The sequence below is a fragment of the Rhinopithecus roxellana genome, chromosome 8 (assembly GCF_007565055.1).
Source record: "Rhinopithecus roxellana isolate Shanxi Qingling chromosome 8, ASM756505v1, whole genome shotgun sequence".
Taxonomy (NCBI): Eukaryota; Metazoa; Chordata; class Mammalia; order Primates; family Cercopithecidae; genus Rhinopithecus; species Rhinopithecus roxellana.
This window is the reverse complement of record NC_044556.1, coordinates 137,639,072-137,658,370: the sequence shown is the minus strand read 5'-3', so window position 1 is coordinate 137,658,370 and position 19,299 is coordinate 137,639,072. Positions and strand designations below refer to the sequence as shown.

General features: G+C 38.8%; 1 long non-coding RNA gene across 1 annotated transcript in view; it reads right to left on the bottom strand.

The window, feature by feature from the left end:
- Positions 1 to 1,783: 1,783 nt before the first annotated feature.
- Positions 1,784 to 19,299, bottom strand: part of LOC115899030 — a 33,573-nt gene continuing 16,057 nt past the window's right edge. Inside the window, exons 2-3 of the long non-coding RNA XR_004058635.1 lie at positions 8,914 to 9,034; positions 1,784 to 1,985 (exon numbers count right to left, since the gene is read on the bottom strand). This is a non-coding gene — a long non-coding RNA (uncharacterized LOC115899030). The remainder of the gene's footprint in view (positions 1,986 to 8,913; positions 9,035 to 19,299) is intronic.

Genomic DNA, 19,299 nt, shown 5'->3' with positions numbered 1-19,299 from the left:
ATTGAACATCAGCCCTCTGTCACCACACTGTGCCACTGTTTCCCCCAATGTGGCTACCCTCAAGCTGTGCAGGACAGTCATCTGAGGCAAACCCCTTTCAGAGTCCCAAACATTATTCTAGTCAAAAGCCACATCCCTGGCTTTTCCAGACTGCCTATCTGTTTGGAGAGAAAACATGAAAACTCATGTGTCATCTGCCTCTCTTTTGTCCTTTCTCATATTTCTGAAAGTCTCCCAGCTCCACAGCGCCATAAAAAGAGTATCAAACTTTTTCTTTCTCTACTCTGTCCTCATTTCTTAGAATAAATCTGTCCCAAGGCCTACCCCTCATTGATGGGCAGTATAAAATCTGTATATTAAAGAAGAAACACCTTTAGCTGAGACTTCTGGATTTGACTTGATATTCTTTAGATAATCTTTAACATCTTACTGACTGCAAAATTCTACTTGGAATAGTAATTCTCTTTGTGCCTCATTTATAACAGTCCTAATCTCCTGACCACAGTCGTGGAAAGATGGATGTCTCAGTCCCACCAGGAAGAAAATCAGGGGCAGCATGATACAAAAAAGTGATGGCACAACCTCTGTGGTGTGCTGAGAAAATAAATACATAAATTTAACTCAGAATTGGTACATTTCAGGGATTGCAATCCTACCCTGCATTCTAAAATGCCATGAAAAGTATAAAGAATCAGTTATTTAATATAAGAAGAATCAATCTTTGTTAGAAACTTTGTGTCCTAAGACAAACTTATGTTTTCCAACATTCGATAATGTTCCAAACAAATAGGGGTATGGTAACCAAAAAAACTAATTTATTTAGGGGAGTTGGAGAGGGCAGAGAGTGGAATAAAAGTAGAATGATAAAATATGAAACCAAGAGAAAACTGGGTCAAGATTAACAAGTGAAAATGAGTAGAAAAGCAAGAATGGTTTTTTAAGGGGCTTGAGAAAATTGAACATTCTAGGATAGATATATAAAGAAATTGGAAAGACTCTTGGGAACAACAGGAAAACAGCTGGAAATTATTTTCCTATAAAGTAATAATACATTCCACATAGGAAGTTGGATTTAAGAAACTCTATTTTTCGTAGAGAGTCTACATACATTTCTTAAGGGGAATCAATGGTAGTCCAGCAGGGAATTATGTAAATCTATCAAAGAACTGGAACACTTTTATTACTATGTGATTTGAAACAGAGCACATGTGGCTTATCTAACAAACTTAGAGCATATTCTTTAGAGTGTAGTGTCATTGAAATGCAAATGGTATTTGCAATGCAGAAGAGAAAGGTTTGACGTTATTGTTTTGCCCTTTGAGATACAGTGTGTTCCTAGCAGGCTGTTCTTTACCTTGTTTGGAAACCAGTTAGCATAGCTTCTGACTACCTAAATGCTCTGTATCATTTATTTTGGTCTGTCCAAGATTTTAATTTTATTTCTTCTTTCATTTTTCCTGGTTCCTTTTTCTGATAAATATTTACCGGAGTATTCTTGAAGTCTAATGAAAGAGGATATGTTAGCCTTGCGTGTTTTACTAGATATATAACCACATAAAATATTTTGTGCTTATACATTTACTCCAAAATATTCATATAGTACCCAGTCCTTGCCAAGACCTGTTCTAATCTATGATTTATATAATTGGAATAGAATGAATGGCCCCTGACATCATGTGGTGTAAAGTCCACACAGGAGACAGCTATTACTCAAATGTCATGTGACTTGGTGCCAGAAGCACACCGGTGTGAGAGACCTGAGTAAGCACAGTGGCATGGAACATTATTGTCTAGCATTTTAATTCTGCCTGAGCTAACAAGGTGAGAGATACACATCATGGAACAAATGTCATAAATATGTTTCCTTTTAAACAATCAATTTAAAAACTGTGTGTTTTTTCTGTGTATAGTCCTGAGCCACAGCACATGGATTAGAAGCTTTTGTATAGGACTCAATTATCTGGTGGTCCTGGGCATAAACTCATCTAGAAAAGAAGAAAATTACAATAAATGATTCTCTAAGATATGTACATATTGGAAATAACAGTTTGCATAGCAAAATCTTTAAGACTTCAGTGGAAATTAAATATACTACAAATACATTTAAAGACTAGTGTTATTAATAAAAACCACAGTCTACTGCCACCTAGTGGACATTAACTTAGAGACCCCATTACTTTATATTTAGTCACACCTTTGGTCTTGGAATATCTCTACGGTACCTGTGGAAATCAAAGTGATAACTATCGAACAACATTCGCATCAAGTAGGCAGCCCTCACAAGCAAAGTTCTCTCTGGATGTAAATTGTACTATTTCTGCAGACTGTATTCCTAGTGGAATGTCTTTCTCTTCTTCATAAATGTTTTCTTTGTTACCCCAAATAGCAAAAATGAAAAACCAAAAAAAAAAAAAAAAAAACTTTTCACTTGCGCTATAAAATTTAAAACAGAAATAACCTAATGTTCTGCCTGTACCTGACACTCAATATGTTTGGTAGATTTCATTACAGTATCGCTGCTTCATCGGGTATTTTACTCCTCCATTGTAGTTCAACAGCTTTTCCCTTCTGATTTCAGATACCATTGTCTAAAAATCCTCATTGCTAGGACCTATTAAAATCTAATTTCCTTTCCTTCTGAATGATTTTCTAAATGAAACAACAAGACATTTTCTACCCGTGTCTCTGATACATCATTCTCATGACCCCCAGAAAGTATGCATTGATAATATCTAACAACGTCATTGCTTCTGTTAGATCTCGCCATCTCTCAGAATTGCTGCATGATCAAGCTCTTCAATTCAGAAATTCTTCTTCCTGACCACAGCCTTCTATTACTTGATTTCTTAAGCTCCCATTTTACTTAGTGATGCTCTTTTTACAAAGAACACACTCTTGGGTGACTGGGGAGGTGGGGAGTGACACTATTTTTAGGTGGCGAATTTTGTTTAGGTGAGTATAGGACTTAAAACTGGCACCTGAAAGATGTCAGTAACCAAGTCAGAATACCTGATTTCAAGTGCAGCTTACAGAATTGAGGCTACACAGCCAAACCTTCTTAGATGGGAATGAAGACCCGCTCTCCATTTGTTTCTTATTTTGGCTTTTGTTTCTCTTTCAGCGGGACAGATCTCTTTCTCTCCTACTGCACACAGGCTACTTCCAGTGACTAGGAAAGATTACTATTACTACCAGCATCTCAGTCTAGCAATCGTCAGGGGTAAAAGTATTTCCTCCTATCAACGACCAAATAGCAACCCCAGGGAAAAAAATCTGATTGGCCCTGCTTGGGTCACATGCTTATGCCTTGGACCAATCATTGTTGCCAGGCAAATGAAGTAATATACTTGGTGAGGTTTGGGTCATGTGTTTAGTTTTTGTGGCAAGGGTTCAGAAGGGAGGGAACAGAAGAGTCTACCAAAATGATCAGATAACCCAATTCACCAAGATCACTAATGTCTTTTTCTAAAACAACTTCAGGGGCTGATTGATCTGTCACTCATGGAATTTCTACCCCATCCTCTTCTCTCTTCCAGAAGGAATTTTTTGTTTACCCATAATTTATGCCATTTTATACTTTGTCTCGCTTTCAAACTTTCCTTTAGTGTCTAATCATAGAAACTCAGCAACACGACTTCCCAATCCTAAAGTATCAAGAAAATATTTGAATTGCCAGCTCTTCTTTTGAAGCTAGGCAGTGGCCAACTTGAGAGCCACCTTTTCCCTATCCCACTCTAGTCAAAGGAGAAAGAATTACTTGATAAAGCACACATTTATTGAGGGTGGCAGAGATTTCAGGTGAAATAGCCGTCATTGTGTTAATCATGATCTTCAGGACTCTATCTCATTCTACTCAACTATGCTTTCTTCCCCAACTTTGATCTGATAGGCATTTCTTTGAGGCTATTGTGAGAATTTGCAATTTCGTGATCATTTAGGGGCTTGCTAATTTTCTTCCAATGATGAGTTTTTGAGAAATTGAAATTGAAATGGTTTGAATAAACCAAAAATTGCAGAAAATGTTAGTTTTATTAGCCTCCTCTGTGCCATACTTATGCAAAAAAAAAAAAAAGAAAGAAAAAAAAAACTCTCTACAACACATCTATTAGAGAACAATTAGATGACCAGTGAGTTCACATCAATTTATTAAAATTAAATCACTAGGACGTATTAGGAAACAATATTGTCAGCCTCCGGTATTCTCCTCTCCAGGTCCTAAATTTATCACCTTTTAGGGAAAATTGGCTGCTTCATTTTGGATTCTGCCCAAGGCTCTCTTGATATGTAGTCATTTCATTTGCATACAAAAGGCACACTGCATGGCTGGATAAACCAACCATCTGGCCTAAGCAATTTATCTGGATTATTACTGAACTGTACAAAACTATGTAAATATATATTCCTAAAATTCCAATTGCTCCCTTATCCATCTGCCTTACTGCCTTTCCCTTCAGCAACCCTGATTGTAGAAAGGATCATTTGCTTCCTCAATCCTTGACACACAGACACACGGATACATATGCACACATCTTCCTGCTCTATTGACTGTTGCTAGTGAAAGTCGAGTCATAAAGCCAGGTCACTTGGTCCACTGCCAATGTATGCAAGTCAGACTCAGTCAGACTTCATAGCTGATTAACATGCCTTTTACTACTCTCTAGTTAAATCCTCATCACACAGTCTCATTTTTCTAAATGCTCATTCTAAAATGTTTGCATTCTCTTCCAGTCCTGGATTCCTTATTCTTGAAGGTAATCTATTTTATAAACTCAGCGCTAGGTATACTAATGAATAAATAGTATAGTGCACCTGTGTGTTATTCTTGACATTATAGGTAACTTGATATAGGAACTCATTATATGACGTGAGTTTAGTTTTTTATAATTAAACTGTGGTTGTGTGTCTAAAGTTCTTTTATTTTATTTTTTATTTTTTTTGAGACAGAGTCTCGCTCTGTCGCCCAGGCTGGAGTGCAGTGGCACGATCTCGGCTCACTGCAACCTCTGCCTCCTGGGTTCAAGCAATTCTCCTGCCTCAGCCTCCTGAGTAGAGTAGCTGGGATTACAGGCATGCACTACTACACCCAGCTAATTTTTACATTTTTAGTAGAGACAAGGTTTCACCATGTTAGCAAGTCTGGTCTTGAACTCCTGACCTCAAGTGATCCTCCCACCTAGGCCTCCCAAAGTACTGGGATTACAGGAATAAAACACTGTACCTGGCCTAAAGTTCTTAATTAAAGGAATTCTTTAATTATTATTAAGCAAAACGGGATTTCGGAGATTCCAAGTGATAACTTTAATTCACTACTCTATGTCCTTATTAGAAAATATAAATAAGTAAATAAATATAAATATATATATATAAACCCAACCTATACAATATAGTGTATTTAGAGCATGGAAGAGCAGAGACTCTGAAGCCAGACGGCCTGAGTTCAAATCCTGACACTTCTACTCAAAAATGTGAGTGACTTTGGGCAATTTGCTTACTCTTTCTGTGTTTCTATTTACTCATCTACAGCAATAATTTGTACCTCATCAAATAAAAAAAAAAAGCTTAAATAGTTAACATTTGTAAATAGCTTAGAAAATACTACATTTGTAAAACAAACATCCCTAACTCACCTTCCACAAAAAGAAAGCCTACCTGCTTGGTCTTAATCTGTTGGTATATGACTTTATTCCATACTTATTCTTTCATCACAGGTGACACCCCTGAAGTCAATACCCACTTTCTCACCGCAATTCACTGACCCAACTCTTTTTACAGGTAGGTCTGCATTTGAGGAGTTGCATCATCAATTCGGTTGATTTCAGTAGAGGAATACATTGGAGTTTGGGGTAAAAGTTTTAGCCAATAATAATGAGTAACCATTTGGCTACTTTCTGTCCTTTGTGTATATATCCCACTGCAACGTTGCCCATGGCCAGTGGTAAGTTGAGGATCCAGGACATCTCAGTGTCCAGGCTATGTTCTCTCAGGGACACAACTATTAACACTCCATTTCCATGTCTTCAACTCTCAACTCTATCTGTTACACTACCCACAGAAGTTTGTATTCTACCCATAGTATTCCACCGAAACTGTTTTTCTGAAGTTATTGATGGATAGTCTAATAGTTAAAGCTATCTTTCTTATTTTTTACCACATCATTAGTGTTAGTTCCTTGTTCCTGAGGTTTTATAACACTCTCTTAATTGTTGGAGTGTTTTTCTCATCTTTTTTTTTTGTCATCTTTATGGGCTTTTCTTTCTGTGCCCCCTACTTAAACCCTTACTTCACTATATGTTGAAATGCCCCTATTTATTCTGCCTTTAATCTCTATGCTTTTGAAACTGCGAATTTAGGTTCAATTTTCTCATTCACTCCCAAATTACGGCCATAGCCCAGTGGTAATTATGCCTGTATCATCTCTTCCCCAGATTACATCATCACAACACTAAATGGTTTCTCTACACCTCTAGTCTCATCCCTTTCAAAACCCTAAAGTCATCTACCTAAACTAATAGTGCTTTCATGGGTCTATATAATCTATAGAAAAATTTCTAAATTGTATAATAGAGTCCTCATGACCCTCCACATTCTAGAATCTTTCTACCCCTCGATTTTGCTCTGCAACATTTCTTGCCTTGCACATTCCTCTCTAACATCACCAAATATGTGGTATGGCTCATAAATAACACATATTGTTTTGTTTGGCTTTATTTTTAAACCTCTTGCTTTTGTATGTCATCTTCTATGCCTGGAATAACTTTTCAGTGACTTTATCTGCATCCTTTAATAAGATACAGTTTTCACATGTCAATTCCTCCAGCAGCTTCTGATCAGCCTGTCCCCAAGCCTAGGTTAAATGCCTTCTTTCATTGCTCCCTTGGTATCCATTTTGTGTATTTTGTGGGATATTAATTGAATCTTAAACTATACTCTTTAATACTTTAGGTGTTCTTTGATGGCAGAAACAATCTATATATACATATCCCCAGTTCTTCCAAAGCATTTGTCTTTTAAAAGGCACTCCATGATATTTATTAAATGGATGAATAAATGATTCAATGAATGAATAGTTGCATAGCGGCAGCAAAACTCTCAAGAAATTGACCCTTGAAATATACTCAGTGACCTCCTTCATGAAATTCTAAAACCTTATTGAGTCCAAAGACACAACGCTACTTATGCTGCCCTCGTGTTTCTTTCATACAGAGACAATGAATCATGCCGAATTACAGCTCTTAAGACCTTACAGCAAATGCACAATGCCCTGTAGGACATTCATCTTTCATACCGCATTGTATTTTTAAATGATAATTGTTGTCATAAATGTTCTTACTCACATTTCAGCTAGTTAAAAATTTTGCCTGCCTCAATAAAATGAAAGATGCCAGACTGTTTACAGATGAATTAATCATGACATTATCTCTGAAACTTTTAAATTACATCAATTACATTGCATTTAGCATCACAAATAACCTGCATATTAAACAAATGGAATCTTTTCTTATATCAATAAAGATTAAATCATTAACTACCACTACTTGAATAGCAATATGACTGCAGTCAATGGCTCCCAAGACAGAGAAGAAATCTTACTCTGTCACAAAGTATATGCCATCCTTTCAGAGACATCATCAATCTTTATGGAATTTGGGAACATTCGTTTTCTTTAGGACTGTTCATCTATGGATTGATTATACCATTTCGACGTGGTAGGCTGCCTAATGTTGAGAGCTCAGAAGAGCTATGTAGAATAATTCCACATTAAAAAATCCAATGCTTAGGCATCTTTGTGAAGCATAAGACAAGCATGTCTTTTCAGTTTCCAATTTAACTTTTTAGATACTTAAAATATTTGGATTTGGTTGATCCATGTCTTTCAAGCAATGATTTTCAGATGTCTAAATCGGGTCAGGTAGAGCCTTCAAACATTATGTCCTGTCCTTTTTGTGAATTCTGTATGACTATACAAGAAAGACAGAAATCATTAAATAAAAATTTTGTTAAAATATACTGGTCTCAAAATATTGGCAGAAGTAGCCTTTAATTTATTTTATCGAGTTAATTTTTGTTACCCTTGTAAACTCGAATATCTGAAACAGGTCTCAGTTAATTTAGAAAGTTGATATGGCCAAGGTTGAGGACCTGTGCCTGAGACACAGCCCCAGGAGGTCCTGACAACATGTGCCCAAGGTGGTTGGGGCACAATTTGGTTTTACACATTTTTAGGGAGACATGAGACATCAATCAATGTATATAAGATGTACATTGGTTCCATCCGGCAAGGTGGGACAACTCGAAGCAGAGTTGAAGTAGACAGTAACCATTTAGTGCCTTTTAAAAGGAGAGAAAACTGAAAATGGCGAGATGCAATAAAAGTTAAACTTTGGGTTGAAACAATTAAAATCTCTTATAATTTATTAAGAGTCAATCAATCTTTTAAGAAAATTTCATTGTTTCTAACCAATTCTTAGGAAAACAACAACAACAACAACAACAAAACCATGAAAGCCTTTTAAATACAAACACACATGCACGTGCACGCGTGCAGACACACGCACATCTTGGATATTAGCTTTTAATGAAGTTGACTTTTAGCCATTGAGGTCCTTTAAATTAAAGCTTTTTAAATCTCATTACCATATTTCAGCTAGGATAAATTGCTGCTATTTCAGAAGTACCAAGTATCAAACCAGGAAAGGCTTGATTTAAGAACCAAATCCAGACTGTTGTGGTGAATAAAAGAAAGCAGAACCTTAGCTGTGGAACAGCAGAATGGGAAGACAGCCATTGCTCTTTCAGTTTGGCCTGGCAACAAAACAGGTGGCCTTGATATGTAAATAAAACCCCTTAAGTAGTCAAAATCAGAAATCTTTCCTTTTTTTCCCTTTTGTTGGTTTTCTCCCCCCACCACACTACCTTTTCTTTTGTCTATGTGTGAATTTAGCCACTTCAGAGGACTCCTTCTCCATAATTGGAAGCTTTCCTTCAGAGCTGATCAAGTTGGATATAGAGTTGGTCAAACCCAATAGAAAAAACACTGAAACAGTAACAAAAACAGAAACAAACCAAAGTTAAGCAAAACAATTGCACAACTTCCACAATTATGGAGTGCTCTAACGGTAAGGAGAAATTAAGACCAGCTGGTTGTTAAGCTTAACTTTAGCAAGACAAACACCAATTCAGTTACTTACCTAGGACTGGATCTCAGGCTGAAGACTGCTCTCTACCGTCCTAGATGCAGGAAAAAACTCAAGCTCATTTTCCCTGTTGAACGCCAGCTCAAACTCCATAAAGGAGTTACTTGCCTTCCAACATCATGGAAGTAGGAAAAACTTGCCTTCTTTGTGTTGGAAGCAAGTAAAACTCCCCAAAAAAGGAGTTGTACAGCAAAATAAACTTTAGATCGTAATCACATTTTAGGAGATCATGGATTCTCTGGAGGGGGTGCTTCCAGGACTCAGCAAATTGTCCTATTGGTGTTAGCCGTAAAGATAGCTCAGGCTAGTACCAAATATTGATAGGAGATTTGTCAAAGGTCAGGGACATCTCCACTCAGAATCCGTTCATGGTTACCAAATGTGAACCTCGAATATCTGAGACAGCTCTCAGTTAATTTAGATCATTCTGAGCAAACTATTGCAAGGACAGAAAACCAAATACCGCATGTTCTCACTCACAGGTGGGAACTGAACAATGAGAACACTTGGACACAGGGCGGGGAACATCACACACTTGGGCCTGTCATGGGGTGGGGGGTAAGGGGGAAGGGATAGCATTAGGAGATATACCTAATGTAAATGACGAGTTAATGGGTGCAGCACACCAACATGGCACATGTATACAAATCTAACAAACCTGCACGTTGTGCACACGTACCCTAGAACTTAATGTATAAAATAAATAAATAAAATGAAACCAAGTAAGACAAAAACAAATAAATAACCAAAAAAAAGTCTATTTTTCCAAGGTTGCTGACACGTGCCCATGACACAGCCTCGGGAGGTCCTGATGCCATGTGCCCAAGATGGTCAGAGCACAGCTTGGTTTTATGCTTTTTAGGAAGATTTGAGACATCAATCAAAATATGTAAGATGTACATTGGTTCTGTCCAGAAAAGCAGGACAACTCGAAGCAGGGAGGGGGCTTCCAGGTGAGAGACAAATAGTTGCATTCTTTTGAGTTTCTGTTTAGCTTTTCCAAAGATGGCAATCAGATATGCATTTATCTCAGTGAGAAGAGGGATGACTTTGAATAGAATGGGAGGCAGGAGGCCAGGCGCGGGGGCTCATACCTATAATCCCAGCACTCTGGGAGGCCAAGGTGGGCAGACCATGAGGTCAGGAGTTCAAGAACAGCCTGGCCAACATGGTGAAACCCTGTCTCTACTAAAAATACAAAAAATTAGCTGGGCATGGTGGTGGGTGCCAGTAATTCTGGCTACTCAGGAGGCTGAGGCCAGAGAATTGCCTGAATGGGAGGCAGGTTTGCCCTAAGCAGTTCCCAGCTTGACTTCTTCCTTTAGCTTAGTGATTTGGGGGCACAAAGATTTATTTTCTTTTCACACTCTTCATTTATTATAAAATGTTAATAAAATCAAAAGCTCTCCAAAATCAAATTCCTCCTATGATCCCGAAATATAAAACTAAACCATAAAAAAGACAATTACAACATACAGCTAAAGCTATAAAGGAAAGGTCTGGCACCACACCTTCCCTTAAGTGCAGGATTTCTTTGACAGAACATGAAAGAAGCTTCAGTCTTGGGCTCTTGGAAGCCACTCCTTGGGCTATTCTTTGCAGCCTACTGTTTCACCTTCACAAACTTAATGAATTTCTTAGTAGACAAGAGAAAGGGAATTTAGAACAATTGACAACCCCAAACACCACAGAACTATAGGCAAGAGTGAAAACAAACACTAATTCCCAACCACTCAGGTTGTACAATAGGTGTTCCGGTTTTGTGAGGATAAAAATATGACTTGGATGAATTTAGCCTTGATAGTATCCTATTTTCTCCCATTAACTCAGATGAACTTCTTCTGAAGTCTTTAAGAAAGCAGGCTGTGGCTGGGCGCAGGTGGCTCAAGCCTGCAATCCCAGCACTTTGGGAGGCCGAGACCGGTGGATCACGAGGTCAGGAGATCGAGTCCATCCTGGCTAACACAGTGAAACCCCGTCTCTACTGAAAAATGCAAAAAACTAGCCAGGTGAGGTGGCAGGTGCCTGTAATCCCAGCTACTCAATAGGCTGAGGCAGAAGAATGGTGTAAATCCGGGAGGTGGAGCTTGCAGTGAGCTGAGATCTGGCCACTGCACTTCAGCCTGGGTAACAGAGCGAGACTCCGTCTCAAAAAAAAAAAAAAAAAAAAAAAAAAAAGAAAGCAGGCTGTAAGAAATCAAGGAAATTAAATCTAATGTTGGTGCACAGAAAGTTCCTGCTACAATTAAGGTGACCATAGGTGTCAGCTTGCTCAGTTTATACCTGTTTGCCCAGTATTGTAACAGGACCAGCCACAGACAAAACCCTTCAGACACCGAGTTAAAGAAGGAAGGGCTTTATTTGACTAGGAGCATTGGCAAGACTCAAGTCTCAAAAACCGAGCTCCCCCAGTGATCAATTCCTGTCCCTCTTAAGGGCTTACAACTCTAAGGGGGTCTGCGTGAGAGGGTCAGTGATCGATTGGGCAAGCAGTCGGTATGTGACTGGGAGCTGCAAGCACTGGTAACTAGAATGGAACAGAACAGGAGAGGGATTTTCACAGTGCTTTTCCATACAATGTCTGGAATCTATAGATAACATAACCGGTTAGGTCAGGGGTTGATCTTTAACTAGTAGGCCCAGGGCGTGGCACCTGACTGTCTGTCTGTGGATTTCATTTCTGCCTTTTAGTTTTTACTTCTTCTTTCTTTGGAGGCAGAAATTGGGCATAAGACGATATGAGGGGTGGTCTCCCTTAGTATAAATATTGATGGCATTGACTTTGGCTCAAAAGTGTGTCATTTTAGATGATATTCCATGGTCACTTAAGACATAGTCTTTGCTAGTGTAACTACCTTTGCAAAAATTACAATAATGGCAAAATAATGGCAGTGAAGGAGATCTGATCTGGTTAAACCCCATCTTTCCTTTGACCTTCAAGTTGCCTTTAATTATTCTTGGGCTTAGGCCAAGGTAACTTTGGGAGACATTTAGTTTGTAGTTTAAATGATAATAACCCTTCCCCAAAACTCAACCACGTTTGTAAAGTTAATGAGACACCACCAGGCTAGGTGGATGGAGAAGCCTGAATTCTGCTAAGGTGTAGACATGAACAGTTGCCAGCCATTATATACAAGAGGTCACAAGATACGCAACTTCCCCAATTATTCCTGCAGATAACACCACCATTGTGGAACGTAAAATTAGCCTTTTGAGATATCTTTTCAGGTTTTTGTTGCATGTTGGAACACCAATGGCTCCACCTGGACCCACCAATTCCTCCTGTAGCCTCACAGAGAAGTGATTCAGCATGCAAGAGGTCCATTTCCCACATGGATATGCCTCCAATCAATCAGCAGCAAGCACACATTGCCTAAACCCCCAAACCCCTTCCCCCAAAATACCTTGGAAAAATCCTAGCCCTCATATTCTCTGGGAGACTAATCTGATTGAAAATAAAACTCTGGTCTCCTTTTCAGCTACCTCTGCAAATTAAACACTTCATTGCAATTCCCCTGCCATGATAAATTGACTCTATCTGGACAGTAGGCAAGAACCCATTGGGCACTTACATGAGAGCAGCAACAACACCCACTAGAATACCCATGGTAACAGGCATGATGCTGATGTAACAGCTAAAACCAAGGTCTCCTCAAGGTTACCCTTTAGCAATGTTACCTATAGTAAGAAGGACAATAGTAGGAGCATTAAAGTATAGAGTTGAGATCAACACTAGTGACTCCTGAAGGCAGTCTTTCCAGGGCCCTGATGTCGGAAAGCCTGTATCATGCCACAGGAGGAGGAATAAGGGTAAGAGATGTTGCCAACTCACTTGTGCACTGGTGAGGGCTGGAAGACTAGAGACTAATTTAAATAGAATGTAGGTCACGGCTGGTATCTGAGAGGGAGAGAGACTTTCCAAGGTTTATCTTTATCAATATTTTAGATTTTGAGCATGTGAATCTAGATATATTCAGGAATGAGAATGACATTCAAATGATATTAAAAACAGTATGCAGAAAATCTAGATGTAAAGAAGAAAAAAATGGTTAAGTGTGTTATAGTATATTTTCATTCCAAATATTATACAAAGTAAAATTATTTTGTAAACATTATGACATGAGGTTCTAGTTCAAGAAGGCTGACTAGAGACATCAGATACCAGTTATCATAAGAGGAACCAAGATTACTTACTTATAATCATAACTCAAATAGATTATTGAAGGGAAAGTATTAGAACCTAGTGGAGAACTCCCAGGAAGAAGCTGGGGCATAGAAAAAGAGAAAAGCAAAAGACTGGTAGAAATCAGCTGGGAACCCCAAGCAACTCGTATTTCATCAGAAAGATCAGTGGAAATGTTTTGGTTTCCCTCATCCCTGTGGCAGACCTCTGATATCTGAACTCTCAGATAGCTCTTCTATCTTTGTGAGCCCAAACACTGGTATAGGCTGGTATAGACAGCAAATTGGTGACTTTTTGAGGGCATTATCAGACTACCAACTCACTACAGGTTACTCACCCTTCCTCTAACTTGAGCAGTGGTGACCCGGCACCATACTTGTGGTGAAGCTATCAGATAACTGTGTCTTACCCAGGGAATATCAGCCCCTGTGTCTCCATATCACGGGAACCCCTGCAGACACTCCCCAGTGCCTGCTCAGATTCTGTCAGCTGCAAAGGACTGGCTGGACCTAGGGGAGCTGCAGAATTTCCAGGGGTCTATCTCCTAGGTAGGGAGTCTATCCCTGGGGAGGAAGTGTTGCTCCTAAAAGAAGGGAGAGTGCAGCTCATGAAGGTAGCACTTCTTGGTACAAAGAAAACCAGATCATGTGCTTTTCAGTGCCCAAGTGTTTCCCATTTGTGAGCTGTAACGATGGTCCTGCTTCCAGCAGAGATACAGGTGCTGTGGTTGGCTCTGCAAGGGAGGACTGTAGTTCCATTCCAGTGGCCAAGCAGCCTCCGTGCTCAGGCCTAGGCATAGAGAGGAGTACTTCTACTCTTCCTCTGCTCACTGCTACAAACACAGCTGTGGCCACTCCCATAGGAAGCTGGCACAAGCATGCTGGGGGACAGCCTTTCTGAGGTAATTAGGGGTGACTGCATTCCCACCGGCAGTGTTCACACTAGGCCCAGAGTTATGTGAAAGGTGGGGAACTGTTCACTCTTTACACAGAGCACCAGCATTCCTGTAGTGGAGACCTAGAGGTTTTTGTGTCTGGGGCTGAGGGGGCAGTTTCTGCACCACAGCCATTTTGACAATAAGTTTACAAGGCAGGTGTCTTTTATGGCCCTTGGCAACATTGCAGACCAGATATGGACAGGAGTGTCTGACAGAACTGTGTGTCCTGAGTACCAGGACAAGGGTGTGATAGGGAAATGGGTCATGTTCCTGCCTGTCCAGGCAATAGAGCTGGAGCAACCCCACTCCCATACTCTGGGGATATCCCAGCACATTTCACCGTAAGCTTCCCTAGCACCTCTGTCAGGGCTGGTGCTTGTGCTTGCCACTGGGGGATCCAAGGGTGAGCTTGCCCAGTCCAGCTCCAACTAGCTTCGTCCCCTTCTGTGGAGCTGAGTGGGGAGCCCAGACCACTGAGCATTCCACAGACCAACCCATTGCCTGAGCCAACAAGAGCTTCTCCATGTGAACAAAGAACGAGCATCAATCCTTCCACTACCACTGCACTTGGTTCTTACATGAAAGAACCACCTACTGACTTGGAGGTTAAACTACACAACCCAATACTAAATCTCCTGACACAAGTACACAGTGCATGGGAACAAGATAAGAAGCTTCTGGAGACCTCCACCATTCTGACCTTGCAGGAGGCCATAAGCCTGCTCACATGCCCCAGTACATTGCTACTACAACCAGCATTTGAGAAATTCACCACATTAAGGATATCTACAACCAAGACTCTACATACAGAATCTTTACCACAGAAAGCACTCAGAACCAAAGCCAAGTGACCCTATGTAACATACATTATAGTCACATCCTCAAGGGAAGAAAAAAGTTCCATCCAAATAAAAAATTCAAAAATAAGAAGGAGAAATAATTTCTCCCTATGAGAAGGAACCAGAGAAAACAATTCTGGAAGTATGAAAAAAACAGAGTGTTATGACACCCCTGAAGGATCACACTAATTCATTAGCAAAAAATCCTAATGAAAATCAAATATTTGAAATATCAGATAAATAATTCAAAATATTGATTTTAAAGAAGCTCAATAAGATTCAAGAGTAAGCTAATAAAAAAATACGAAGATATCAGAAAATTAGTTCAGGAAAATGGTCAAAAATTTGCCAAAGTGATAGATATTTTTTAAAAAGACAACTTCTGGAAATAAAAAGTTCATTGAGGGAATTAAAAAATATAGTAAAAAGCTTTAACAATTCACTAAACCAAACAGAAGAATCTCATAGCCACCATGGAATACTACTGAGCCATAAAAAATTTGAAAGTATGCTACAGTTATGTCTTTTGCAGGAACATGGATGGAACTAGAGGCCATTATCTTAATGAAAATAACTGAGAAACAGAAAATCAAATACCAAATTCTCACTTATAAGTGGGAGCTAAATAGCATGCACATGGACAGAGAGAGTGGAATAGACATGGAATACTTGGGAAGGTGGGAGGATTAGAGGAGAGTAGGAAATAAGAAATTACCTAGTGGGTACAGTGTACACTATCAGGGTGGTGGTTACATTAAAGCACAGACTTTGCCACTATGGAAAACATCCAGACCACACCACTATGCAAAACATCCAGACCACAAAACTGCACTTGTGCTTTCTAAATCAATTTTTTAAAAATATTGTGAAATTACATAGAAAAATAGTTATAATGGTAAGTGAATAAAATATTTTACATATGCATATGAATAATATCATTATGGCTATATTAAAACGTATACATGGAAAAGCTGGAAGAACATTAAAGAAATGTAACTAATGATTATCTTTTAGTAGTAAGAGTATGGGTGGAATTTCCCTAAAATTTACTTTTTTGCATTTTCCTAATTTTCTTGAATAATCTATACAGTTTCCGTAATGTAAACTTCCAAAATGAATCTCCTACTTTGTTTGCTGTACATCTATTGAATAAAACTCAAAGAAACAATAAGCAGATTTCTGTCCAGGTTCTGTCTTCTTAAAACTCTAAAAGGATTTTTTTTTTCAATAAAGGACATTTCTCTATTCCATTATTTTTTTTCCACTCTCTTCCTTCACAGAAAAAGTTCTCCAGAGAATTGTCCTACACCATGTCTGTATTTTATCATCTGCGTCCAGCTTCTGGACCTGCTTAAATCTGACTTCTCACTTGTTCTACCCTTGTATGGTCATGAATGACTTCAGCGTCACTAAATCCCACGAACACTTTTTCAGTACTATCACTTGATCTGTCTCTTCTTGAAACATGGATTTCATTAAGTTTCCATGACACCACACTTATGATTTTCTCATACTTTGGTGTTAGGCACTTTTTAGTCTTATGTGCCAGCTTAACCTTTTTTTTGTCTAAACTTCAAATGGGCAAAAATTAAATGACCAGTCACAGACTCTTCTCTCACCCTATACTGCTGCCGAGATTACAGTATCTGTCTCCATCACTTTAATTATCATAATTAGGTTGGAAATTCACATATTTATATTCCTGACATAATTCTCTAACCTCATTTGCAAATACCCAACTGTCTACTCAACATATACACTAAAATGCTATTTAGGTACTGCATCACAATATGCAAACTGAAATAATGTCATTGGCCCCCTTCTAATAAGCTCCATCCCTGATGTCCTTTATATTGCCAAATGATATAGTCATCCACCCAGTTGCTTAATCAAAAAATCAGCAGGTTATATCTGTTGTCTCCATCTCATCTTCAAATTTATCCTATCACCAAGTCCTGTTGATTCTATGTCACAAATAAATCTTCAATTTGGCCACCTGTCTGCATCTGCCTTGTTGAAACCAAAGATAGTTTTTATGCTCACAACCAAAACCATCTCCTAATCCTCATGATGTGTCACAAGATCAATTTCATGGATCAGCATTTCAAAAATAAAATAAAGTAGAATGGAATAATATACAAGAGAAGAATAGCAAAGAGGAGAGAATATTGTATAAATTGTTAAGCATTTTTATAAAAATTTTGTTTTAGCTGCAAGTGTGCTATGTGCTACATGCGGTTTGTTGCAACGACTGTTGTTATTTATGAGGGTAGCATTAACAACAGACTAGAAAAACACTGTCCTGACTACTATGCTTCTGCTTTGCACTTTCTAATCTGTTCTTTAAATTTCCAAAAATGCTACGAGAATAATCTTTAACAATTGCAGATCTGATTATGCCATTGTCCCATATAAACAGTACTTTCCTAGTCCCTTTTGAATAAAATCCAAAGCCCTAATCATGTCAATTTAAATTCTGCACTATCAGGCATCTTCCTCTCTCTGAAACTTGCAGGACACTGTCCCTCACTTTCAATAATTGAGGAACGTTGATCATCTTTGTGTTCTGGCCTCTGCATCCTCTGGCCTCTGGTCTTATATTTTGCACTCTCCTTGAGATCTGTACACATTTATCCTTCAACTCTCAAGATCTTCCAATTATTCAGATCTCAGCTTCCACATCACTTTCTCCTGAAAGTTTTGCCGAATTTATCCAGATTCTTTTTCCTGTTTTATGTTCTAGTGACCTGTTGCTCTCAATGTTGGTAAATTTAATATGTAATCAGCCTTCGCTTTATACACAGCAACTGACTTCCTTGAGGACTGTGAGTTTTCCCTGGAGAGTGGTTACTATCTTATTTGCTAGACCAAGTGCTCAGCATAGTCTCTGCCTTGTAGTGAGCAGTCAGTAAGTATACACTGAATAAATAAACGAACTTCATGAAAAATACAGAAGCCACCGAAAGAAACTCTTTGTATTTCCCATCATAAAATCTGCAAAAAATACACTTATCCACACCCTTTTTTTTTCCTCTCAGAGTATGTGTATTTGTGTATCCCTTTTCTCATCTAAGGTAATCATACAGTGTGGTGAATCCCATCACTATCTCCCTCTGAGATAACTCACTCTATTGATTATACCCTTTATCTCATTTGTATTCATTCCTTCCATTACTCCTGGATCTTTCTGGTTAGATTTTATACATGTTTATAATACTTCCGTCTTAAAACAATCAAATAAATGAACAAAACTCTTGAAACTCTAAATCTCCTTTCAACTACCAATCAATACTAATTTTAAGAGCTCTGCTGAAAGGGGAGACTTGCACAATTGCAGAAAGCTGATTTGGGAGGTGATTTCAGAAAGCTGCAATGAATAAAGAGAAAAGGAAAAAAGGTCAACATAGGAGCACTGTATCGTGGTCATCACGGTGGGACCTTCTGAAAGAAAAGAGACTACCTTTCAGAATTGTGTGCCTGAAGAATGGCATGCTGAAAGCATTTGTCCACTAGCTCCTCCGACCCAGAGATTAAGAGTCTTTAATCTCATCACTGAACTGCAGAGCCATGCCCATTCACTCAGCAGCAGAGTAGGTTCTCAAACAAAAGCAGAACAACTCACAGCATGCCCTTTGGGACTCTGCTATTTGTCCTCCCAATGTGTTTTAATCTGAACTCATGACATATCACTCTACTGGCATTGCTGTCAACACTGGCAACTTGTGGGGGATAGACAGAGTGATATCAAGGCACCAGCACCAAACATCACAGTTCAATCAATGGCAGCACATGGTGCAGAAAAGCAGTAGTTTAGGAGATGATATGGTGATCCAGTCTTGATTTTCCCTGACCTTCAACAGTATTTGGCTCAGTTGCCCACGTACTTCTTCTCAAAACACTACCTTCCTTTTATTGTTTTCTTCATGAAATGATTTTCCTTGTTTTCCTGAAATTCCACTGTGGCTTTCTCAGTCTCCTACGTAGATTTCTGTTACTTTAAACATTGAGGTTTCTTAGGATTAGGACCTAGACTCTGCTCTTCACATTTCATTCTTTCATTTTTAATGCTGTCTCATTGTTCTATAACTCTATTATCTTTTTTACAAGTACTTGTTTAATGTCTGCCTATTTCACAAGATTGTTATT